The sequence below is a fragment of the Salmo salar genome, chromosome 23 (genome assembly GCF_965601325.2).
Source record: "Salmo salar chromosome 23, fSalSal1, whole genome shotgun sequence".
Lineage (NCBI taxonomy): Eukaryota > Metazoa > Chordata > Actinopteri > Salmoniformes > Salmonidae > Salmo > Salmo salar.
In genome coordinates this window covers 13,635,543-13,655,538 of record NC_138313.1, presented here as the reverse complement: position 1 = coordinate 13,655,538, position 19,996 = coordinate 13,635,543, and the positions used below count along the sequence as shown (strand labels likewise).

The window sequence follows — 19,996 nt, the reverse complement described above, 5'->3', positions numbered from 1 at the left end:
ACAAGCCACATAATAGTAGTTAGAAGGAGAGGTGTGTGTGGAAAATCCCAGGACATAGTCACAAAGGCCAAACTCAACACAGTTGTCACTGACTTGTTGGATATTCGCTTCCCATTTAACAACTAAAGCCTTGCACAAAGTAAATCACCTCACACACTGGAAATCTACAATGGATTCACAAAAGTCTACTGAGAATGCATAAATGTCCAAACGGTAAGTGAACCCAAACTCAGACTTTTCAAGAGTCAGTTGAGAATTCTACCATGACCAGAGATTGCTGTCGACCTGGCAATCTCAAAAGAGATTTCTTCCTCACGGGATTGCATACTTGTCAAAATGACTTGTTCAAAAGTTCCTGCATTGGCCGGGAATCGAACCCGGGCCTCCCGCGTGGCAGGCGAAAATTCTACCACTGAACAACCAATGCCTTGCAATGCTGAAAAAAACCCCACGGCTAGATATCGTATCAAAAATCTTTAATTCTAAGCATATTTCCCGCTTTGTGGGCTCAGTGACATTGTACACCCTAATAAAATCAGTCTTTCCCTCCCCGTCGGGGAATTGAATCCCGGTCTCCCGCGTGACAGGCGGGGATACTCACCACTATACTAACGAGGAGCAGGTGGGTTGGTTCTTTGAAAAAATGTGGAGCATTGGATACTATCCCTAAATTTGGAGAGTTGGGTGTTAACCCTTCCAACAAAAACATCTGTAGAGACTGAATGGTTAGAGCTAGAGACTACTATGACACATCTATGGAAAGCTGAGACCCTCATGGACACGTACATGTAGTCGATTTTGCTCTATACCGCTCACAAGCCACATAATAGTAGTTAGAAGGAGAGGTGTGTGTGGAAAATCCCAGGACATAGTCACAAAGGCCAAACTCAACACAGTTGTCACTGACTTGTTGGATATTCGCTTCCCATTTAACAACTAAAGCCTTGCACAAAGTAAATCACCTCACACACTGGAAATCTACAATGGATTCACAAAAGTCTACTGAGAATGCATAAATGTCCAAACGGTAAGTGAACCCAAACTCAGACTTTTCAAGAGTCAGTTGAGAATTCTACCATGACCAGAGATTGCTGTCGACCTGGCAATCTCAAAAGAGATTTCTTCCTCACGGGGTTGCATATTTGTCAAAATGACTTGTTCAAAAGTTCCTGCATTGGCCGGGAATCGAACCCGGGCCTCCCGCGTGGCAGGCGAGAATTCTACCACTGAACAACCAATGCCTTGCAATGCTGAAAAAAACCCCACGGCTAGATATCGTATCAAAAATCTTTAATTCTAAGCATATTTCCCGCTTTGTGGGCTCAGTGACATTGTACACCCTAATAAAATCAGTCTTTCCCTCCCCGTCGGGGAATTGAACCCCGGTCTCCCGCGTGACAGGCGGGGATACTCACCACTATACTAACGAGGAGCAGGTGGGTTGGTTCTTTGAAAAAATGTGGAGCATTGGATACTATCCCTAAATTTGGAGAGTTGGGTGTTAACCCTTCCAACAAAAACATCTGTAGAGACTGAATGGTTAGAGCTAGAGACTACTATGACACATCTATGGAAAGCTGAGACCCTCATGGACACGTACATGTAGTCGATTTTGCTCTATACCGCTCACAAGCCACATAATAGTAGTTAGAAGGAGAGGTGTGTGTGGAAAATCCCAGGACATAGTCACAAAGGCCAAACTCAACACAGTTGTCACTGACTTGTTGGATATTCGCTTCCCATTTAACAACTAAAGCCTTGCACAAAGTAAATCACCTCACACACTGGAAATCTACAATGGATTCACAAAAGTCTACTGAGAATGCATAAATGTCCAAACGGTAAGTGAACCCAAACTCAGACTTTTCAAGAGTCAGTTGAGAATTCTACCATGACCAGAGATTGCTGTCGACCTGGCAATCTCAAAAGAGATTTCTTCCTCACGGGGTTGCATATTTGTCAAAATGACTTGTTCAAAAGTTCCTGCATTGGCCGGGAATCGAACCCGGGCCTCCCGCGTGGCAGGCGAGAATTCTACCACTGAACAACCAATGCCTTGCAATGCTGAAAAAAACCCCACGGCTAGATATCGTATCAAAAATCTTTAATTCTAAGCATATTTCCCGCTTTGTGGGCTCAGTGACATTGTACACCCTAATAAAATCAGTCTTTCCCTCCCCGTCGGGGAATTGAACCCCGGTCTCCCGCGTGACAGGCGGGGATACTCACCACTATACTAACGAGGAGCAGGTGGGTTGGTTCTTTGAAAAAATGTGGAGCATTGGATACTATCCCTAAATTTGGAGAGTTGGGTGTTAACCCTTCCAACAAAAACATCTGTAGAGACTGAATGGTTAGAGCTAGAGACTACTATGACACATCTATGGAAAGCTGAGACCCTCATGGACACGTACATGTAGTCGATTTTGCTCTATACCGCTCACAAGCCACATAATAGTAGTTAGAAGGAGAGGTGTGTGTGGAAAATCCCAGGACATAGTCACAAAGGCCAAACTCAACACAGTTGTCACTGACTTGTTGGATATTCGCTTCCCATTTAACAACTAAAGCCTTGCACAAAGTAAATCACCTCACACACTGGAAATCTACAATGGATTCACAAAAGTCTACTGAGAATGCATAAATGTCCAAACGGTAAGTGAGCCCAAACTCAGACTTTTCAAGAGTCAGTTGAGAATTCTACCATGACCAGAGATTGCTGTCGACCTGGCAATCTCAAAAGAGATTTCTTCCTCACGGGGTTGCATACTTGTCAAAATGACTTGTTCAAAACTTCCTGCATTGGCCGGGAATCGAACCCGGGCCTCCCGCGTGGCAGGCGAGAATTCTACCACTGAACAACCAATGCCTTGCAATGCTGAAAAAAACCCCACGGCTAGATATCGTATCAAAAATCTTTAATTCTAAGCATATTTCCCGCTTTGTGGGCTCAGTGACATTGTACACCCTAATAAGATCAGTCTTTCCTCCCCGTCGGGGAATTGAACCCCGGTCTCCCGCGTGACAGGCGGGGATACTCACCACTATACTAACGAGGAGCAGGTGGGTTGGTTCTTTGAAAAAATGTGGAACATTGGATACTATCCCTAAATTTGGAGAGTTGGGTGTTAACCCTTCCAACAAAAACATCTGTAGAGACTGAATGGTTAGAGCTAGAGACTACTATGACACATCTATGGAAAGCTGAGACCCTCATGGACACGTACATGTAGTCGATTTTGCTCTATACCGCTCACAAGCCACATAATAGTAGTTAGAAGGAGAGGTGTGTGTGGAAAATCCCAGGACATAGTCACAAAGGCCAAACTCAACACAGTTGTCACTGACTTGTTGGATATTCGCTTCCCATTTAACAACTAAAGCCTTGCACAAAGTAAATCACCTCACACACTGGAAATCTACAATGGATTCACAAAAGTCTACTGAGAATGCATAAATGTCCAAACGGTAAGTGAACCCAAACTCAGACTTTTCAAGAGTCAGTTGAGAATTCTACCATGACCAGAGATTGCTGTCGACCTGGCAATCTCAAAAGAGATTTCTTCCTCACGGGATTGCATACTTGTCAAAATGACTTGTTCAAAAGTTCCTGCATTGGCCGGGAATCGAACCCGGGCCTCCCGCGTGGCAGGCGAGAATTCTACCACTGAACAACCAATGCCTTGCAATGCTGAAAAAAACCCCACGGCTAGATATCGTATCAAAAATCTTTAATTCTAAGCATATTTCCCGCTTTGTGGGCTCAGTGACATTGTACACCCTAATAAAATCAGTCTTTCCCTCCCCGTCGGGGAATTGAACCCCGGTCTCCCGCGTGACAGGCGGGGATACTCACCACTATACTAACGAGGAGCAGGTGGGTTGGTTCTTTGAAAAAATGTGGAGCATTGGATACTATCCCTAAATTTGGAGAGTTGGGTGTTAACCCTTCCAACAAAAACATCTGTAGAGACTGAATGGTTAGAGCTAGAGACTACTATGACACATCTATGGAAAGCTGAGACCCTCATGGACACGTACATGTAGTCGATTTTGCTCTATACCGCTCACAAGCCACATAATAGTAGTTAGAAGGAGAGGTGTGTGTGGAAAATCCCAGGACATAGTCACAAAGGCCAAACTCAACACAGTTGTCACTGACTTGTTGGATATTCGCTTCCCATTTAACAACTAAAGCCTTGCACAAAGTAAATCACCTCACACACTGGAAATCTACAATGGATTCACAAAAGTCTACTGAGAATGCATAAATGTCCAAACGGTAAGTGAACCCAAACTCAGACTTTTCAAGAGTCAGTTGAGAATTCTACCATGACCAGAGATTGCTGTCGACCTGGCAATCTCAAAAGAGATTTCTTCCTCACGGGGTTGCATATTTGTCAAAATGACTTGTTCAAAAGTTCCTGCATTGGCCGGGAATCGAACCCGGGCCTCCCGCGTGGCAGGCGAGAATTCTACCACTGAACAACCAATGCCTTGCAATGCTGAAAAAAACCCCACGGCTAGATATCGTATCAAAAATCTTTAATTCTAAGCATATTTCCCGCTTTGTGGGCTCAGTGACATTGTACACCCTAATAAAATCAGTCTTTCCCTCCCCGTCGGGGAATTGAACCCCGGTCTCCCGCGTGACAGGCGGGGATACTCACCACTATACTAACGAGGAGCAGGTGGGTTGGTTCTTTGAAAAAATGTGGAGCATTGGATACTATCCCTAAATTTGGAGAGTTGGGTGTTAACCCTTCCAACAAAAACATCTGTAGAGACTGAATGGTTAGAGCTAGAGACTACTATGACACATCTATGGAAAGCTGAGACCCTCATGGACACGTACATGTAGTCGATTTTGCTCTATACCGCTCACAAGCCACATAATAGTAGTTAGAAGGAGAGGTGTGTGTGGAAAATCCCAGGACATAGTCACAAAGGCCAAACTCAACACAGTTGTCACTGACTTGTTGGATATTCGCTTCCCATTTAACAACTAAAGCCTTGCACAAAGTAAATCACCTCACACACTGGAAATCTACAATGGATTCACAAAAGTCTACTGAGAATGCATAAATGTCCAAACGGTAAGTGAGCCCAAACTCAGACTTTTCAAGAGTCAGTTGAGAATTCTACCATGACCAGAGATTGCTGTCGACCTGGCAATCTCAAAAGAGATTTCTTCCTCACGGGGTTGCATACTTGTCAAAATGACTTGTTCAAAACTTCCTGCATTGGCCGGGAATCGAACCCGGGCCTCCCGCGTGGCAGGCGAGAATTCTACCACTGAACAACCAATGCCTTGCAATGCTGAAAAAAACCCCACGGCTAGATATCGTATCAAAAATCTTTAATTCTAAGCATATTTCCCGCTTTGTGGGCTCAGTGACATTGTACACCCTAATAAGATCAGTCTTTCCTCCCCGTCGGGGAATTGAACCCCGGTCTCCCGCGTGACAGGCGGGGATACTCACCACTATACTAACGAGGAGCAGGTGGGTTGGTTCTTTGAAAAAATGTGGAACATTGGATACTATCCCTAAATTTGGAGAGTTGGGTGTTAACCCTTCCAACAAAAACATCTGTAGAGACTGAATGGTTAGAGCTAGAGACTACTATGACACATCTATGGAAAGCTGAGACCCTCATGGACACGTACATGTAGTCGATTTTGCTCTATACCGCTCACAAGCCACATAATAGTAGTTAGAAGGAGAGGTGTGTGTGGAAAATCCCAGGACATAGTCACAAAGGCCAAACTCAACACAGTTGTCACTGACTTGTTGGATATTCGCTTCCCATTTAACAACTAAAGCCTTGCACAAAGTAAATCACCTCACACACTGGAAATCTACAATGGATTCACAAAAGTCTACTGAGAATGCATAAATGTCCAAACGGTAAGTGAACCCAAACTCAGACTTTTCAAGAGTCAGTTGAGAATTCTACCATGACCAGAGATTGCTGTCGACCTGGCAATCTCAAAAGAGATTTCTTCCTCACGGGATTGCATACTTGTCAAAATGACTTGTTCAAAAGTTCCTGCATTGGCCGGGAATCGAACCCGGGCCTCCCGCGTGGCAGGCGAGAATTCTACCACTGAACAACCAATGCCTTGCAATGCTGAAAAAAACCCCACGGCTAGATATCGTATCAAAAATCTTTAATTCTAAGCATATTTCCCGCTTTGTGGGCTCAGTGACATTGTACACCCTAATAAAATCAGTCTTTCCCTCCCCGTCGGGGAATTGAACCCCGGTCTCCCGCGTGACAGGCGGGGATACTCACCACTATACTAACGAGGAGCAGGTGGGTTGGTTCTTTGAAAAAATGTGGAGCATTGGATACTATCCCTAAATTTGGAGAGTTGGGTGTTAACCCTTCCAACAAAAACATCTGTAGAGACTGAATGGTTAGAGCTAGAGACTACTATGACACATCTATGGAAAGCTGAGACCCTCATGGACACGTACATGTAGTCGATTTTGCTCTATACCGCTCACAAGCCACATAATAGTAGTTAGAAGGAGAGGTGTGTGTGGAAAATCCCAGGACATAGTCACAAAGGCCAAACTCAACACAGTTGTCACTGACTTGTTGGATATTCGCTTCCCATTTAACAACTAAAGCCTTGCACAAAGTAAATCACCTCACACACTGGAAATCTACAATGGATTCACAAAAGTCTACTGAGAATGCATAAATGTCCAAACGGTAAGTGAGCCCAAACTCAGACTTTTCAAGAGTCAGTTGAGAATTCTACCATGACCAGAGATTGCTGTCGACCTGGCAATCTCAAAAGAGATTTCTTCCTCACGGGGTTGCATACTTGTCAAAATGACTTGTTCAAAACTTCCTGCATTGGCCGGGAATCGAACCCGGGCCTCCCGCGTGGCAGGCGAGAATTCTACCACTGAACAACCAATGCCTTGCAATGCTGAAAAAAACCCCACGGCTAGATATCGTATCAAAAATCTTTAATTCTAAGCATATTTCCCGCTTTGTGGGCTCAGTGACATTGTACACCCTAATAAGATCAGTCTTTCCTCCCCGTCGGGGAATTGAACCCCGGTCTCCCGCGTGACAGGCGGGGATACTCACCACTATACTAACGAGGAGCAGGTGGGTTGGTTCTTTGAAAAAATGTGGAACATTGGATACTATCCCTAAATTTGGAGAGTTGGGTGTTAACCCTTCCAACAAAAACATCTGTAGAGACTGAATGGTTAGAGCTAGAGACTACTATGACACATCTATGGAAAGCTGAGACCCTCACGGACACGTACATGTAGTCGGTTTTGCTCTATACCGCTCACAAGCCACATAATAGTAGTTAGAAGGAGAGGTGTGTGTGGAAAATCCCAGGACATAGTCACAAAGGCCAAACTCAACACAGTTGTCACTGACTTGTTGGATATTCGCTTCCCATTTAACAACTAAAGCCTTGCACAAAGTAAATCACCTCACACACTGGAAATCTACAATGGATTCACAAAAGTCTACTGAGAATGCATAAATGTCCAAACGGTAAGTGAACCCAAACTCAGACTTTTCAAGAGTCAGTTGAGAATTCTACCATGACCAGAGATTGCTGTCGACCTGGCAATCTCAAAAGAGATTTCTTCCTCACGGGATTGCATACTTGTCAAAATGACTTGTTCAAAAGTTCCTGCATTGGCCGGGAATCGAACCCGGGCCTCCCGCGTGGCAGGCGAGAATTCTACCACTGAACAACCAATGCCTTGCAATGCTGAAAAAAACCCCACGGCTAGATATCGTATCAAAAATCTTTAATTCTAAGCATATTTCCCGCTTTGTGGGCTCAGTGACATTGTACACCCTAATAAGATCAGTCTTTCCTCCCCGTCGGGGAATTGAACCCCGGTCTCCCGCGTGACAGGCGGGGATACTCACCACTATACTAACGAGGAGCAGGTGGGTTGGTTCTTTGAAAAAATGTGGAACATTGGATACTATCCCTAAATTTGGAGAGTTGGGTGTTAACCCTTCCAACAAAAACATCTGTAGAGACTGAATGGTTAGAGCTAGAGACTACTATGACACATCTATGGAAAGCTGAGACCCTCACGGACACGTACATGTAGTCGGTTTTGCTCTATACCGCTCACAAGCCACATAATAGTAGTTAGAAGGAGAGGTGTGTGTGGAAAATCCCAGGACATAGTCACAAAGGCCAAACTCAACACAGTTGTCACTGACTTGTTGGATATTCGCTTCCCATTTAACAACTAAAGCCTTGCACAAAGTAAATCACCTCACACACTGGAAATCTACAATGGATTCACAAAAGTCTACTGAGAATGCATAAATGTCCAAACGGTAAGTGAACCCAAACTCAGACTTTTCAAGAGTCAGTTGAGAATTCTACCATGACCAGAGATTGCTGTCGACCTGGCAATCTCAAAAGAGATTTCTTCCTCACGGGATTGCATACTTGTCAAAATGACTTGTTCAAAAGTTCCTGCATTGGCCGGGAATCGAACCCGGGCCTCCCGCGTGGCAGGCGAGAATTCTACCACTGAACAACCAATGCCTTGCAATGCTGAAAAAAACCCCACGGCTAGATATCGTATCAAAAATCTTTAATTCTAAGCATATTTCCCGCTTTGTGGGCTCAGTGACATTGTACACCCTAATAAAATCAGTCTTTCCCTCCCCGTCGGGGAATTGAACCCCGGTCTCCCGCGTGACAGGCGGGGATACTCACCACTATACTAACGAGGAGCAGGTGGGTTGGTTCTTTGAAAAAATGTGGAGCATTGGATACTATCCCTAAATTTGGAGAGTTGGGTGTTAACCCTTCCAACAAAAACATCTGTAGAGACTGAATGGTTAGAGCTAGAGACTACTATGACACATCTATGGAAAGCTGAGACCCTCATGGACACGTACATGTAGTCGATTTTGCTCTATACCGCTCACAAGCCACATAATAGTAGTTAGAAGGAGAGGTGTGTGTGGAAAATCCCAGGACATAGTCACAAAGGCCAAACTCAACACAGTTGTCACTGACTTGTTGGATATTCGCTTCCCATTTAACAACTAAAGCCTTGCACAAAGTAAATCACCTCACACACTGGAAATCTACAATGGATTCACAAAAGTCTACTGAGAATGCATAAATGTCCAAACGGTAAGTGAGCCCAAACTCAGACTTTTCAAGAGTCAGTTGAGAATTCTACCATGACCAGAGATTGCTGTCGACCTGGCAATCTCAAAAGAGATTTCTTCCTCACGGGGTTGCATACTTGTCAAAATGACTTGTTCAAAACTTCCTGCATTGGCCGGGAATCGAACCCGGGCCTCCCGCGTGGCAGGCGAGAATTCTACCACTGAACAACCAATGCCTTGCAATGCTGAAAAAAACCCCACGGCTAGATATCGTATCAAAAATCTTTAATTCTAAGCATATTTCCCGCTTTGTGGGCTCAGTGACATTGTACACCCTAATAAGATCAGTCTTTCCTCCCCGTCGGGGAATTGAACCCCGGTCTCCCGCGTGACAGGCGGGGATACTCACCACTATACTAACGAGGAGCAGGTGGGTTGGTTCTTTGAAAAAATGTGGAACATTGGATACTATCCCTAAATTTGGAGAGTTGGGTGTTAACCCTTCCAACAAAAACATCTGTAGAGACTGAATGGTTAGAGCTAGAGACTACTATGACACATCTATGGAAAGCTGAGACCCTCATGGACACGTACATGTAGTCGATTTTGCTCTATACCGCTCACAAGCCACATAATAGTAGTTAGAAGGAGAGGTGTGTGTGGAAAATCCCAGGACATAGTCACAAAGGCCAAACTCAACACAGTTGTCACTGACTTGTTGGATATTCGCTTCCCATTTAACAACTAAAGCCTTGCACAAAGTAAATCACCTCACACACTGGAAATCTACAATGGATTCACAAAAGTCTACTGAGAATGCATAAATGTCCAAACGGTAAGTGAGCCCAAACTCAGACTTTTCAAGAGTCAGTTGAGAATTCTACCATGACCAGAGATTGCTGTCGACCTGGCAATCTCAAAAGAGATTTCTTCCTCACGGGGTTGCATACTTGTCAAAATGACTTGTTCAAAAGTTCCTGCATTGGCCGGGAATCGAACCCGGGCCTCCCGCGTGGCAGGCGAGAATTCTACCACTGAACAACCAATGCCTTGCAATGCTGAAAAAAACCCCACGGCTAGATATCGTATCAAAAATCTTTAATTCTAAGCATATTTCCCGCTTTGTGGGCTCAGTGACATTGTACACCCTAATAAAATCAGTCTTTCCCTCCCCGTCGGGGAATTGAACCCCGGTCTCCCGCGTGACAGGCGGGGATACTCACCACTATACTAACGAGGAGCAGGTGGGTTGGTTCTTTGAAAAAATGTGGAGCATTGGATACTATCCCTAAATTTGGAGAGTTGGGTGTTAACCCTTCCAACAAAAACATCTGTAGAGACTGAATGGTTAGAGCTAGAGACTACTATGACACATCTATGGAAAGCTGAGACCCTCATGGACACGTACATGTAGTCGATTTTGCTCTATACCGCTCACAAGCCACATAATAGTAGTTAGAAGGAGAGGTGTGTGTGGAAAATCCCAGGACATAGTCACAAAGGCCAAACTCAACACAGTTGTCACTGACTTGTTGGATATTCGCTTCCCATTTAACAACTAAAGCCTTGCACAAAGTAAATCACCTCACATACTGGAAATCTACAATGGATTCACAAAAGTCTACTGAGAATGCATAAATGTCCAAACGGTAAGTGAGCCCAAACTCAGACTTTTCAAGAGTCAGTTGAGAATTCTACCATGACCAGAGATTGCTGTCGACCTGGCAATCTCAAAAGAGATTTCTTCCTCACGGGGTTGCATACTTGTCAAAATGACTTGTTCAAAACTTCCTGCATTGGCCGGGAATCGAACCCGGGCCTCCCGCGTGGCAGGCGAGAATTCTACCACTGAACAACCAATGCCTTGCAATGCTGAAAAAAACCCCACGGCTAGATATCGTATCAAAAATCTTTAATTCTAAGCATATTTCCCGCTTTGTGGGCTCAGTGACATTGTACACCCTAATAAGATCAGTCTTTCCTCCCCGTCGGGGAATTGAACCCCGGTCTCCCGCGTGACAGGCGGGGATACTCACCACTATACTAACGAGGAGCAGGTGGGTTGGTTCTTTGAAAAAATGTGGAACATTGGATACTATCCCTAAATTTGGAGAGTTGGGTGTTAACCCTTCCAACAAAAACATCTGTAGAGACTGAATGGTTAGAGCTAGAGACTACTATGACACATCTATGGAAAGCTGAGACCCTCATGGACACGTACATGTAGTCGATTTTGCTCTATACCGCTCACAAGCCACATAATAGTAGTTAGAAGGAGAGGTGTGTGTGGAAAATCCCAGGACATAGTCACAAAGGCCAAACTCAACACAGTTGTCACTGACTTGTTGGATATTCGCTTCCCATTTAACAACTAAAGCCTTGCACAAAGTAAATCACCTCACACACTGGAAATCTACAATGGATTCACAAAAGTCTACTGAGAATGCATAAATGTCCAAACGGTAAGTGAACCCAAACTCAGACTTTTCAAGAGTCAGTTGAGAATTCTACCATGACCAGAGATTGCTGTCGACCTGGCAATCTCAAAAGAGATTTCTTCCTCACGGGATTGCATACTTGTCAAAATGACTTGTTCAAAAGTTCCTGCATTGGCCGGGAATCGAACCCGGGCCTCCCGCGTGGCAGGCGAGAATTCTACCACTGAACAACCAATGCCTTGCAATGCTGAAAAAAACCCCACGGCTAGATATCGTATCAAAAATCTTTAATTCTAAGCATATTTCCCGCTTTGTGGGCTCAGTGACATTGTACACCCTAATAAGATCAGCCTTTCCTCCCCGTCGGGGAATTGAACCCCGGTCTCCCGCGTGACAGGCGGGGATACTCACCACTATACTAACGAGGAGCAGGTGGGTTGGTTCTTTGAAAAAATGTGGAACATTGGATACTATCCCTAAATTTGGAGAGTTGGGTGTTAACCCTTCCAACAAAAACATCTGTAGAGACTGAATGGTTAGAGCTAGAGACTACTATGACACATCTATGGAAAGCTGAGACCCTCACGGACACGTACATGTAGTCGGTTTTGCTCTATACCGCTCACAAGCCACATAATAGTAGTTAGAAGGAGAGGTGTGTGTGGAAAATCCCAGGACATAGTCACAAAGGCCAAACTCAACACAGTTGTCACTGACTTGTTGGATATTCGCTTCCCATTTAACAACTAAAGCCTTGCACAAAGTAAATCACCTCACACACTGGAAATCTACAATGGATTCACAAAAGTCTACTGAGAATGCATAAATGTCCAAACGGTAAGTGAACCCAAACTCAGACTTTTCAAGAGTCAGTTGAGAATTCTACCATGACCAGAGATTGCTGTCGACCTGGCAATCTCAAAAGAGATTTCTTCCTCACGGGATTGCATACTTGTCAAAATGACTTGTTCAAAAGTTCCTGCATTGGCCGGGAATCGAACCCGGGCCTCCCGCGTGGCAGGCGAGAATTCTACCACTGAACAACCAATGCCTTGCAATGCTGAAAAAAACCCCACGGCTAGATATCGTATCAAAAATCTTTAATTCTAAGCATATTTCCCGCTTTGTGGGCTCAGTGACATTGTACACCCTAATAAAATCAGTCTTTCCCTCCCCGTCGGGGAATTGAACCCCGGTCTCCCGCGTGACAGGCGGGGATACTCACCACTATACTAACGAGGAGCAGGTGGGTTGGTTCTTTGAAAAAATGTGGAGCATTGGATACTATCCCTAAATTTGGAGAGTTGGGTGTTAACCCTTCCAACAAAAACATCTGTAGAGACTGAATGGTTAGAGCTAGAGACTACTATGACACATCTATGGAAAGCTGAGACCCTCATGGACACGTACATGTAGTCGATTTTGCTCTATACCGCTCACAAGCCACATAATAGTAGTTAGAAGGAGAGGTGTGTGTGGAAAATCCCAGGACATAGTCACAAAGGCCAAACTCAACACAGTTGTCACTGACTTGTTGGATATTCGCTTCCCATTTAACAACTAAAGCCTTGCACAAAGTAAATCACCTCACACACTGGAAATCTACAATGGATTCACAAAAGTCTACTGAGAATGCATAAATGTCCAAACGGTAAGTGAGCCCAAACTCAGACTTTTCAAGAGTCAGTTGAGAATTCTACCATGACCAGAGATTGCTGTCGACCTGGCAATCTCAAAAGAGATTTCTTCCTCACGGGGTTGCATACTTGTCAAAATGACTTGTTCAAAACTTCCTGCATTGGCCGGGAATCGAACCCGGGCCTCCCGCGTGGCAGGCGAGAATTCTACCACTGAACAACCAATGCCTTGCAATGCTGAAAAAAACCCCACGGCTAGATATCGTATCAAAAATCTTTAATTCTAAGCATATTTCCCGCTTTGTGGGCTCAGTGACATTGTACACCCTAATAAGATCAGTCTTTCCTCCCCGTCGGGGAATTGAACCCCGGTCTCCCGCGTGACAGGCGGGGATACTCACCACTATACTAACGAGGAGCAGGTGGGTTGGTTCTTTGAAAAAATGTGGAACATTGGATACTATCCCTAAATTTGGAGAGTTGGGTGTTAACCCTTCCAACAAAAACATCTGTAGAGACTGAATGGTTAGAGCTAGAGACTACTATGACACATCTATGGAAAGCTGAGACCCTCACGGACACGTACATGTAGTCGGTTTTGCTCTATACCGCTCACAAGCCACATAATAGTAGTTAGAAGGAGAGGTGTGTGTGGAAAATCCCAGGACATAGTCACAAAGGCCAAACTCAACACAGTTGTCACTGACTTGTTGGATATTCGCTTCCCATTTAACAACTAAAGCCTTGCACAAAGTAAATCACCTCACACACTGGAAATCTACAATGGATTCACAAAAGACTACTGAGAATGCATAAATGTCCAAACGGTAAGTGAACCCAAACTCAGACTTTTCAAGAGTCAGTTGAGAATTCTACCATGACCAGAGATTGCTGTCGACCTGGCAATCTCAAAAGAGATTTCTTCCTCACGGGATTGCATACTTGTCAAAATGACTTGTTCAAAAGTTCCTGCATTGGCCGGGAATCGAACCCGGGCCTCCCGCGTGGCAGGCGAGAATTCTACCACTGAACAACCAATGCCTTGCAATGCTGAAAAAAACCCCACGGCTAGATATCGTATCAAAAATCTTTAATTCTAAGCATATTTCCCGCTTTGTGGGCTCAGTGACATTGTACACCCTAATAAAATCAGTCTTTCCCTCCCCGTCGGGGAATTGAACCCCGGTCTCCCGCGTGACAGGCGGGGATACTCACCACTATACTAACGAGGAGCAGGTGGGTTGGTTCTTTGAAAAAATGTGGAGCATTGGATACTATCCCTAAATTTGGAGAGTTGGGTGTTAACCCTTCCAACAAAAACATCTGTAGAGACTGAATGGTTAGAGCTAGAGACTACTATGACACATCTATGGAAAGCTGAGACCCTCATGGACACGTACATGTAGTCGATTTTGCTCTATACCGCTCACAAGCCACATAATAGTAGTTAGAAGGAGAGGTGTGTGTGGAAAATCCCAGGACATAGTCACAAAGGCCAAACTCAACACAGTTGTCACTGACTTGTTGGATATTCGCTTCCCATTTAACAACTAAAGCCTTGCACAAAGTAAATCACCTCACACACTGGAAATCTACAATGGATTCACAAAAGTCTACTGAGAATGCATAAATGTCCAAACGGTAAGTGAACCCAAACTCAGACTTTTCAAGAGTCAGTTGAGAATTCTACCATGACCAGAGATTGCTGTCGACCTGGCAATCTCAAAAGAGATTTCTTCCTCACGGGATTGCATACTTGTCAAAATGACTTGTTCAAAAGTTCCTGCATTGGCCGGGAATCGAACCCGGGCCTCCCGCGTGGCAGGCGAGAATTCTACCACTGAACAACCAATGCCTTGCAATGCTGAAAAAAACCCCACGGCTAGATATCGTATCAAAAATCTTTAATTCTAAGCATATTTCCCGCTTTGTGGGCTCAGTGACATTGTACACCCTAATAAAATCAGTCTTTCCCTCCCCGTCGGGGAATTGAACCCCGGTCTCCCGCGTGACAGGCGGGGATACTCACCACTATACTAACGAGGAGCAGGTGGGTTGGTTCTTTGAAAAAATGTGGAGCATTGGATACTATCCCTAAATTTGGAGAGTTGGGTGTTAACCCTTCCAACAAAAACATCTGTAGAGACTGAATGGTTAGAGCTAGAGACTACTATGACACATCTATGGAAAGCTGAGACCCTCATGGACACGTACATGTAGTCGATTTTGCTCTATACCGCTCACAAGCCACATAATAGTAGTTAGAAGGAGAGGTGTGTGTGGAAAATCCCAGGACATATTCACAAAGGCCAAACTCAACACAGTTGTCACTGACTTGTTGGATATTCGCTTCCCATTTAACAACTAAAGCCTTGCACAAAGTAAATCACCTCACACACTGGAAATCTACAATGGATTCACAAAAGTCTACTGAGAATGCATAAATGTCCAAACGGTAAGTGAACCCAAACTCAGACTTTTCAAGAGTCAGTTGAGAATTCTACCATGACCAGAGATTGCTGTCGACCTGGCAATCTCAAAAGAGATTTCTTCCTCACGGGATTGCATACTTGTCAAAATGACTTGTTCAAAAGTTCCTGCATTGGCCGGGAATCGAACCCGGGCCTCCCGCGTGGCAGGCGAGAATTCTACCACTGAACAACCAATGCCTTGCAATGCTGAAAAAAACCCCACGGCTAGATATCGTATCAAAAATCTTTAATTCTAAGCATATTTCCCGCTTTGTGGGCTCAGTGACATTGTACACCCTAATAAGATCAGTCTTTCCTCCCCGTCGGGGAATTGAACCCCGGTCTCCCGCGTGACAGGCGGGGATACTCACCACTATACTAACGAGGAGCAGGTGGGTTGGTTCTTTGAAAAAATGTGGAACATTGGATACTATCCCTAAATTTGGAGAGTTGGGTGTTAACCCTTCCAACAAAAACATCTGTAGAGACTGAATGGTTAGAGCTAGAGACTACTATGACACATCTATGGAAAGCTGAGACCCTCACGGACACGTACATGTAGTCGGTTTTGCTCTATACCGCTCACAAGCCACATAATAGTAGTTAGAAGGAGAGGTGTGTGTGGAAAATCCCAGGACATAGTCACAAAGGCCAAACTCAACACAGTTGTCACTGACTTGTTGGATATTCGCTTCCCATTTAACAACTAAAGCCTTGCACAAAGTAAATCACCTCACACACTGGAAATCTACAATGGATTCACAAAAGACTACTGAGAATGCATAAATGTCCAAACGGTAAGTGAACCCAAACTCAGACTTTTCAAGAGTCAGTTGAGAATTCTACCATGACCAGAGATTGCTGTCGACCTGGCAATCTCAAAAGAGATTTCTTCCTCACGGGATTGCATACTTGTCAAAATGACTTGTTCAAAAGTTCCTGCATTGGCCGGGAATCGAACCCGGGCCTCCCGCGTGGCAGGCGAGAATTCTACCACTGAACAACCAATGCCTTGCAATGCTGAAAAAAACCCCACGGCTAGATATCGTATCAAAAATCTTTAATTCTAAGCATATTTCCCGCTTTGTGGGCTCAGTGACATTGTACACCCTAATAAAATCAGTCTTTCCCTCCCCGTCGGGGAATTGAACCCCGGTCTCCCGCGTGACAGGCGGGGATACTCACCACTATACTAACGAGGAGCAGGTGGGTTGGTTCTTTGAAAAAATGTGGAGCATTGGATACTATCCCTAAATTTGGAGAGTTGGGTGTTAACCCTTCCAACAAAAACATCTGTAGAGACTGAATGGTTAGAGCTAGAGACTACTATGACACATCTATGGAAAGCTGAGACCCTCATGGACACGTACATGTAGTCGATTTTGCTCTATACCGCTCACAAGCCACATAATAGTAGTTAGAAGGAGAGGTGTGTGTGGAAAATCCCAGGACATAGTCACAAAGGCCAAACTCAACACAGTTGTCACTGACTTGTTGGATATTCGCTTCCCATTTAACAACTAAAGCCTTGCACAAAGTAAATCACCTCACACACTGGAAATCTACAATGGATTCACAAAAGTCTACTGAGAATGCATAAATGTCCAAACGGTAAGTGAACCCAAACTCAGACTTTTCAAGAGTCAGTTGAGAATTCTACCATGACCAGAGATTGCTGTCGACCTGGCAATCTCAAAAGAGATTTCTTCCTCACGGGATTGCATACTTGTCAAAATGACTTGTTCAAAAGTTCCTGCATTGGCCGGGAATCGAACCCGGGCCTCCCGCGTGGCAGGCGAGAATTCTACCACTGAACAACCAATGCCTTGCAATGCTGAAAAAAACCCCACGGCTAGATATCGTATCAAAAATCTTTAATTCTAAGCATATTTCCCGCTTTGTGGGCTCAGTGACATTGTACACCCTAATAAAATCAGTCTTTCCCTCCCCGTCGGGGAATTGAACCCCGGTCTCCCGCGTGACAGGCGGGGATACTCACCACTATACTAACGAGGAGCAGGTGGGTTGGTTCTTTGAAAAAATGTGGAGCATTGGATACTATCCCTAAATTTGGAGAGTTGGGTGTTAACCCTTCCAACAAAAACATCTGTAGAGACTGAATGGTTAGAGCTAGAGACTACTATGACACATCTATGGAAAGCTGAGACCCTCATGGACACGTACATGTAGTCGATTTTGCTCTATACCGCTCACAAGCCACATAATAGTAGTTAGAAGGAGAGGTGTGTGTGGAAAATCCCAGGACATATTCACAAAGGCCAAACTCAACACAGTTGTCACTGACTTGTTGGATATTCGCTTCCCATTTAACAACTAAAGCCTTGCACAAAGTAAATCACCTCACACACTGGAAATCTACAATGGATTCACAAAAGTCTACTGAGAATGCATAAATGTCCAAACGGTAAGTGAACCCAAACTCAGACTTTTCAAGAGTCAGTTGAGAATTCTACCATGACCAGAGATTGCTGTCGACCTGGCAATCTCAAAAGAGATTTCTTCCTCACGGGATTGCATACTTGTCAAAATGACTTGTTCAAAAGTTCCTGCATTGGCCGGGAATCGAACCCGGGCCTCCCGCGTGGCAGGCGAGAATTCTACCACTGAACAACCAATGCCTTGCAATGCTGAAAAAAACCCCACGGCTAGATATCGTATCAAAAATCTTTAATTCTAAGCATATTTCCCGCTTTGTGGGCTCAGTGACATTGTACACCCTAATAAGATCAGTCTTTCCTCCCCGTCGGGGAATTGAACCCCGGTCTCCCGCGTGACAGGCGGGGATACTCACCACTATACTAACGAGGAGCAGGTGGGTTGGTTCTTTGAAAAAATGTGGAACATTGGATACTATCCCTAAATTTGGAGAGTTGGGTGTTAACCCTTCCAACAAAAACATCTGTAGAGACTGAATGGTTAGAGCTAGAGACTACTATGACACATCTATGGAAAGCTGAGACCCTCACGGACACGTACATGTAGTCGGTTTTGCTCTATACCGCTCACAAGCCACATAATAGTAGTTAGAAGGAGAGGTGTGTGTGGAAAATCCCAGGACATAGTCACAAAGGCCAAACTCAACACAGTTGTCACTGACTTGTTGGATATTCGCTTCCCATTTAACAACTAAAGCCTTGCACAAAGTAAATCACCTCACACACTGGAAATCTACAATGGATTCACAAAAGACTACTGAGAATGCATAAATGTCCAAACGGTAAGTGAACCCAAACTCAGACTTTTCAAGAGTCAGTTGAGAATTCTACCATGACCAGAGATTGCTGTCGACCTGGCAATCTCAAAAGAGATTTCTTCCTCACGGGATTGCATACTTGTCAAAATGACTTGTTCAAAAGTTCCTGCATTGGCCGGGAATCGAACCCGGGCCTCCCGCGTGGCAGGCGAGAATTCTACCACTGAACAACCAATGCCTTGCAATGCTGAAAAAAACCCCACGGCTAGATATCGTATCAAAAATCTTTAATTCTAAGCATATTTCCCGCTTTGTGGGCTCAGTGACATTGTACACCCTAATAAAATCAGTCTTTCCCTCCCCGTCGGGGAATTGAACCCCGGTCTCCCGCGTGACAGGCGGGGATACTCACCACTATACTAACGAGGAGCAGGTGGGTTGGTTCTTTGAAAAAATGTGGAGCATTGGATACTATCCCTAAATTTGGAGAGTTGGGTGTTAACCCTTCCAACAAAAACATCTGTAGAGACTGAATGGTTAGAGCTAGAGACTACTATGACACATCTATGGAAAGCTGAGACCCTCATGGACACGTACATGTAGTCGATTTTGCTCTATACCGCTCACAAGCCACATAATAGTAGTTAGAAGGAGAGGTGTGTGTGGAAAATCCCAGGACATAGTCACAAAGGCCAAACTCAACACAGTTGTCACTGACTTGTTGGATATTCGCTTCCCATTTAACAACTAAAGCCTTGCACAAAGTAAATCACCTCACACACTGGAAATCTACAATGGATTCACAAAAGTCTACTGAGAATGCATAAATGTCCAAACGGTAAGTGAACCCAAACTCAGACTTTTCAAGAGTCAGTTGAGAATTCTACCATGACCAGAGATTGCTGTCGACCTGGCAATCTCAAAAGAGATTTCTTCCTCACGGGATTGCATACTTGTCAAAATGACTTGTTCAAAAGTTCCTGCATTGGCCGGGAATCGAACCCGGGCCTCCCGCGTGGCAGGCGAGAATTCTACCACTGAACAACCAATGCCTTGCAATGCTGAAAAAAACCCCACGGCTAGATATCGTATCAA

General features: G+C 44.5%; 47 non-coding genes across 47 annotated transcripts; all 47 read right to left on the bottom strand.

Moving 5' to 3' along the window:
• Window positions 1–1,170: 1,170 nt before the first annotated feature.
• Window positions 1,171–1,241, bottom strand: trnag-gcc (transfer RNA glycine (anticodon GCC)). The gene has a single exon. It is a non-coding gene; the product is annotated as a tRNA-Gly (tRNA).
• Window positions 1,242–1,360: 119 nt separating this feature from the next.
• Window positions 1,361–1,432, bottom strand: trnad-guc (transfer RNA aspartic acid (anticodon GUC)). The gene has a single exon. It is a non-coding gene; the product is annotated as a tRNA-Asp (tRNA).
• Window positions 1,433–1,984: 552 nt separating this feature from the next.
• trnag-gcc (transfer RNA glycine (anticodon GCC)) lies at window positions 1,985–2,055 on the bottom strand. Its single transcript has one exon. It is a non-coding gene; the product is annotated as a tRNA-Gly (tRNA).
• Window positions 2,056–2,174: 119 nt separating this feature from the next.
• On the bottom strand, window positions 2,175–2,246 carry trnad-guc (transfer RNA aspartic acid (anticodon GUC)). Its single transcript has one exon. It is a non-coding gene; the product is annotated as a tRNA-Asp (tRNA).
• A 552-nt stretch (window positions 2,247–2,798) lies between these two features.
• Window positions 2,799–2,869, bottom strand: trnag-gcc (transfer RNA glycine (anticodon GCC)). Its single transcript has one exon. It is a non-coding gene; the product is annotated as a tRNA-Gly (tRNA).
• Window positions 2,870–2,987: 118 nt separating this feature from the next.
• On the bottom strand, window positions 2,988–3,059 carry trnad-guc (transfer RNA aspartic acid (anticodon GUC)). The gene has a single exon. It is a non-coding gene; the product is annotated as a tRNA-Asp (tRNA).
• A 552-nt stretch (window positions 3,060–3,611) lies between these two features.
• On the bottom strand, window positions 3,612–3,682 carry trnag-gcc (transfer RNA glycine (anticodon GCC)). Its single transcript has one exon. It is a non-coding gene; the product is annotated as a tRNA-Gly (tRNA).
• A 119-nt stretch (window positions 3,683–3,801) lies between these two features.
• On the bottom strand, window positions 3,802–3,873 carry trnad-guc (transfer RNA aspartic acid (anticodon GUC)). Its single transcript has one exon. It is a non-coding gene; the product is annotated as a tRNA-Asp (tRNA).
• A 552-nt stretch (window positions 3,874–4,425) lies between these two features.
• On the bottom strand, window positions 4,426–4,496 carry trnag-gcc (transfer RNA glycine (anticodon GCC)). Its single transcript has one exon. It is a non-coding gene; the product is annotated as a tRNA-Gly (tRNA).
• Window positions 4,497–4,615: 119 nt separating this feature from the next.
• Window positions 4,616–4,687, bottom strand: trnad-guc (transfer RNA aspartic acid (anticodon GUC)). The gene has a single exon. It is a non-coding gene; the product is annotated as a tRNA-Asp (tRNA).
• A 552-nt stretch (window positions 4,688–5,239) lies between these two features.
• Window positions 5,240–5,310, bottom strand: trnag-gcc (transfer RNA glycine (anticodon GCC)). The gene has a single exon. It is a non-coding gene; the product is annotated as a tRNA-Gly (tRNA).
• A 118-nt stretch (window positions 5,311–5,428) lies between these two features.
• trnad-guc (transfer RNA aspartic acid (anticodon GUC)) lies at window positions 5,429–5,500 on the bottom strand. The gene has a single exon. It is a non-coding gene; the product is annotated as a tRNA-Asp (tRNA).
• A 552-nt stretch (window positions 5,501–6,052) lies between these two features.
• Window positions 6,053–6,123, bottom strand: trnag-gcc (transfer RNA glycine (anticodon GCC)). Its single transcript has one exon. It is a non-coding gene; the product is annotated as a tRNA-Gly (tRNA).
• A 119-nt stretch (window positions 6,124–6,242) lies between these two features.
• trnad-guc (transfer RNA aspartic acid (anticodon GUC)) lies at window positions 6,243–6,314 on the bottom strand. Its single transcript has one exon. It is a non-coding gene; the product is annotated as a tRNA-Asp (tRNA).
• Window positions 6,315–6,866: 552 nt separating this feature from the next.
• Window positions 6,867–6,937, bottom strand: trnag-gcc (transfer RNA glycine (anticodon GCC)). Its single transcript has one exon. It is a non-coding gene; the product is annotated as a tRNA-Gly (tRNA).
• Window positions 6,938–7,055: 118 nt separating this feature from the next.
• trnad-guc (transfer RNA aspartic acid (anticodon GUC)) lies at window positions 7,056–7,127 on the bottom strand. The gene has a single exon. It is a non-coding gene; the product is annotated as a tRNA-Asp (tRNA).
• Window positions 7,128–7,679: 552 nt separating this feature from the next.
• On the bottom strand, window positions 7,680–7,750 carry trnag-gcc (transfer RNA glycine (anticodon GCC)). Its single transcript has one exon. It is a non-coding gene; the product is annotated as a tRNA-Gly (tRNA).
• Window positions 7,751–7,868: 118 nt separating this feature from the next.
• Window positions 7,869–7,940, bottom strand: trnad-guc (transfer RNA aspartic acid (anticodon GUC)). The gene has a single exon. It is a non-coding gene; the product is annotated as a tRNA-Asp (tRNA).
• Window positions 7,941–8,492: 552 nt separating this feature from the next.
• trnag-gcc (transfer RNA glycine (anticodon GCC)) lies at window positions 8,493–8,563 on the bottom strand. Its single transcript has one exon. It is a non-coding gene; the product is annotated as a tRNA-Gly (tRNA).
• Window positions 8,564–8,682: 119 nt separating this feature from the next.
• On the bottom strand, window positions 8,683–8,754 carry trnad-guc (transfer RNA aspartic acid (anticodon GUC)). Its single transcript has one exon. It is a non-coding gene; the product is annotated as a tRNA-Asp (tRNA).
• A 552-nt stretch (window positions 8,755–9,306) lies between these two features.
• trnag-gcc (transfer RNA glycine (anticodon GCC)) lies at window positions 9,307–9,377 on the bottom strand. Its single transcript has one exon. It is a non-coding gene; the product is annotated as a tRNA-Gly (tRNA).
• A 118-nt stretch (window positions 9,378–9,495) lies between these two features.
• trnad-guc (transfer RNA aspartic acid (anticodon GUC)) lies at window positions 9,496–9,567 on the bottom strand. The gene has a single exon. It is a non-coding gene; the product is annotated as a tRNA-Asp (tRNA).
• A 552-nt stretch (window positions 9,568–10,119) lies between these two features.
• Window positions 10,120–10,190, bottom strand: trnag-gcc (transfer RNA glycine (anticodon GCC)). Its single transcript has one exon. It is a non-coding gene; the product is annotated as a tRNA-Gly (tRNA).
• A 119-nt stretch (window positions 10,191–10,309) lies between these two features.
• On the bottom strand, window positions 10,310–10,381 carry trnad-guc (transfer RNA aspartic acid (anticodon GUC)). The gene has a single exon. It is a non-coding gene; the product is annotated as a tRNA-Asp (tRNA).
• A 552-nt stretch (window positions 10,382–10,933) lies between these two features.
• On the bottom strand, window positions 10,934–11,004 carry trnag-gcc (transfer RNA glycine (anticodon GCC)). Its single transcript has one exon. It is a non-coding gene; the product is annotated as a tRNA-Gly (tRNA).
• A 118-nt stretch (window positions 11,005–11,122) lies between these two features.
• trnad-guc (transfer RNA aspartic acid (anticodon GUC)) lies at window positions 11,123–11,194 on the bottom strand. Its single transcript has one exon. It is a non-coding gene; the product is annotated as a tRNA-Asp (tRNA).
• Window positions 11,195–11,746: 552 nt separating this feature from the next.
• Window positions 11,747–11,817, bottom strand: trnag-gcc (transfer RNA glycine (anticodon GCC)). The gene has a single exon. It is a non-coding gene; the product is annotated as a tRNA-Gly (tRNA).
• Window positions 11,818–11,935: 118 nt separating this feature from the next.
• On the bottom strand, window positions 11,936–12,007 carry trnad-guc (transfer RNA aspartic acid (anticodon GUC)). The gene has a single exon. It is a non-coding gene; the product is annotated as a tRNA-Asp (tRNA).
• A 552-nt stretch (window positions 12,008–12,559) lies between these two features.
• Window positions 12,560–12,630, bottom strand: trnag-gcc (transfer RNA glycine (anticodon GCC)). Its single transcript has one exon. It is a non-coding gene; the product is annotated as a tRNA-Gly (tRNA).
• Window positions 12,631–12,749: 119 nt separating this feature from the next.
• trnad-guc (transfer RNA aspartic acid (anticodon GUC)) lies at window positions 12,750–12,821 on the bottom strand. The gene has a single exon. It is a non-coding gene; the product is annotated as a tRNA-Asp (tRNA).
• A 552-nt stretch (window positions 12,822–13,373) lies between these two features.
• Window positions 13,374–13,444, bottom strand: trnag-gcc (transfer RNA glycine (anticodon GCC)). Its single transcript has one exon. It is a non-coding gene; the product is annotated as a tRNA-Gly (tRNA).
• A 118-nt stretch (window positions 13,445–13,562) lies between these two features.
• On the bottom strand, window positions 13,563–13,634 carry trnad-guc (transfer RNA aspartic acid (anticodon GUC)). The gene has a single exon. It is a non-coding gene; the product is annotated as a tRNA-Asp (tRNA).
• Window positions 13,635–14,186: 552 nt separating this feature from the next.
• On the bottom strand, window positions 14,187–14,257 carry trnag-gcc (transfer RNA glycine (anticodon GCC)). The gene has a single exon. It is a non-coding gene; the product is annotated as a tRNA-Gly (tRNA).
• Window positions 14,258–14,376: 119 nt separating this feature from the next.
• Window positions 14,377–14,448, bottom strand: trnad-guc (transfer RNA aspartic acid (anticodon GUC)). The gene has a single exon. It is a non-coding gene; the product is annotated as a tRNA-Asp (tRNA).
• Window positions 14,449–15,000: 552 nt separating this feature from the next.
• trnag-gcc (transfer RNA glycine (anticodon GCC)) lies at window positions 15,001–15,071 on the bottom strand. The gene has a single exon. It is a non-coding gene; the product is annotated as a tRNA-Gly (tRNA).
• A 119-nt stretch (window positions 15,072–15,190) lies between these two features.
• On the bottom strand, window positions 15,191–15,262 carry trnad-guc (transfer RNA aspartic acid (anticodon GUC)). The gene has a single exon. It is a non-coding gene; the product is annotated as a tRNA-Asp (tRNA).
• A 552-nt stretch (window positions 15,263–15,814) lies between these two features.
• Window positions 15,815–15,885, bottom strand: trnag-gcc (transfer RNA glycine (anticodon GCC)). Its single transcript has one exon. It is a non-coding gene; the product is annotated as a tRNA-Gly (tRNA).
• A 118-nt stretch (window positions 15,886–16,003) lies between these two features.
• trnad-guc (transfer RNA aspartic acid (anticodon GUC)) lies at window positions 16,004–16,075 on the bottom strand. Its single transcript has one exon. It is a non-coding gene; the product is annotated as a tRNA-Asp (tRNA).
• A 552-nt stretch (window positions 16,076–16,627) lies between these two features.
• Window positions 16,628–16,698, bottom strand: trnag-gcc (transfer RNA glycine (anticodon GCC)). The gene has a single exon. It is a non-coding gene; the product is annotated as a tRNA-Gly (tRNA).
• Window positions 16,699–16,817: 119 nt separating this feature from the next.
• trnad-guc (transfer RNA aspartic acid (anticodon GUC)) lies at window positions 16,818–16,889 on the bottom strand. Its single transcript has one exon. It is a non-coding gene; the product is annotated as a tRNA-Asp (tRNA).
• Window positions 16,890–17,441: 552 nt separating this feature from the next.
• On the bottom strand, window positions 17,442–17,512 carry trnag-gcc (transfer RNA glycine (anticodon GCC)). Its single transcript has one exon. It is a non-coding gene; the product is annotated as a tRNA-Gly (tRNA).
• Window positions 17,513–17,631: 119 nt separating this feature from the next.
• Window positions 17,632–17,703, bottom strand: trnad-guc (transfer RNA aspartic acid (anticodon GUC)). The gene has a single exon. It is a non-coding gene; the product is annotated as a tRNA-Asp (tRNA).
• A 552-nt stretch (window positions 17,704–18,255) lies between these two features.
• trnag-gcc (transfer RNA glycine (anticodon GCC)) lies at window positions 18,256–18,326 on the bottom strand. The gene has a single exon. It is a non-coding gene; the product is annotated as a tRNA-Gly (tRNA).
• Window positions 18,327–18,444: 118 nt separating this feature from the next.
• trnad-guc (transfer RNA aspartic acid (anticodon GUC)) lies at window positions 18,445–18,516 on the bottom strand. Its single transcript has one exon. It is a non-coding gene; the product is annotated as a tRNA-Asp (tRNA).
• Window positions 18,517–19,068: 552 nt separating this feature from the next.
• Window positions 19,069–19,139, bottom strand: trnag-gcc (transfer RNA glycine (anticodon GCC)). Its single transcript has one exon. It is a non-coding gene; the product is annotated as a tRNA-Gly (tRNA).
• A 119-nt stretch (window positions 19,140–19,258) lies between these two features.
• trnad-guc (transfer RNA aspartic acid (anticodon GUC)) lies at window positions 19,259–19,330 on the bottom strand. Its single transcript has one exon. It is a non-coding gene; the product is annotated as a tRNA-Asp (tRNA).
• Window positions 19,331–19,882: 552 nt separating this feature from the next.
• trnag-gcc (transfer RNA glycine (anticodon GCC)) lies at window positions 19,883–19,953 on the bottom strand. The gene has a single exon. It is a non-coding gene; the product is annotated as a tRNA-Gly (tRNA).
• Between the last annotated feature and the right edge of the window lie 43 nt (window positions 19,954–19,996).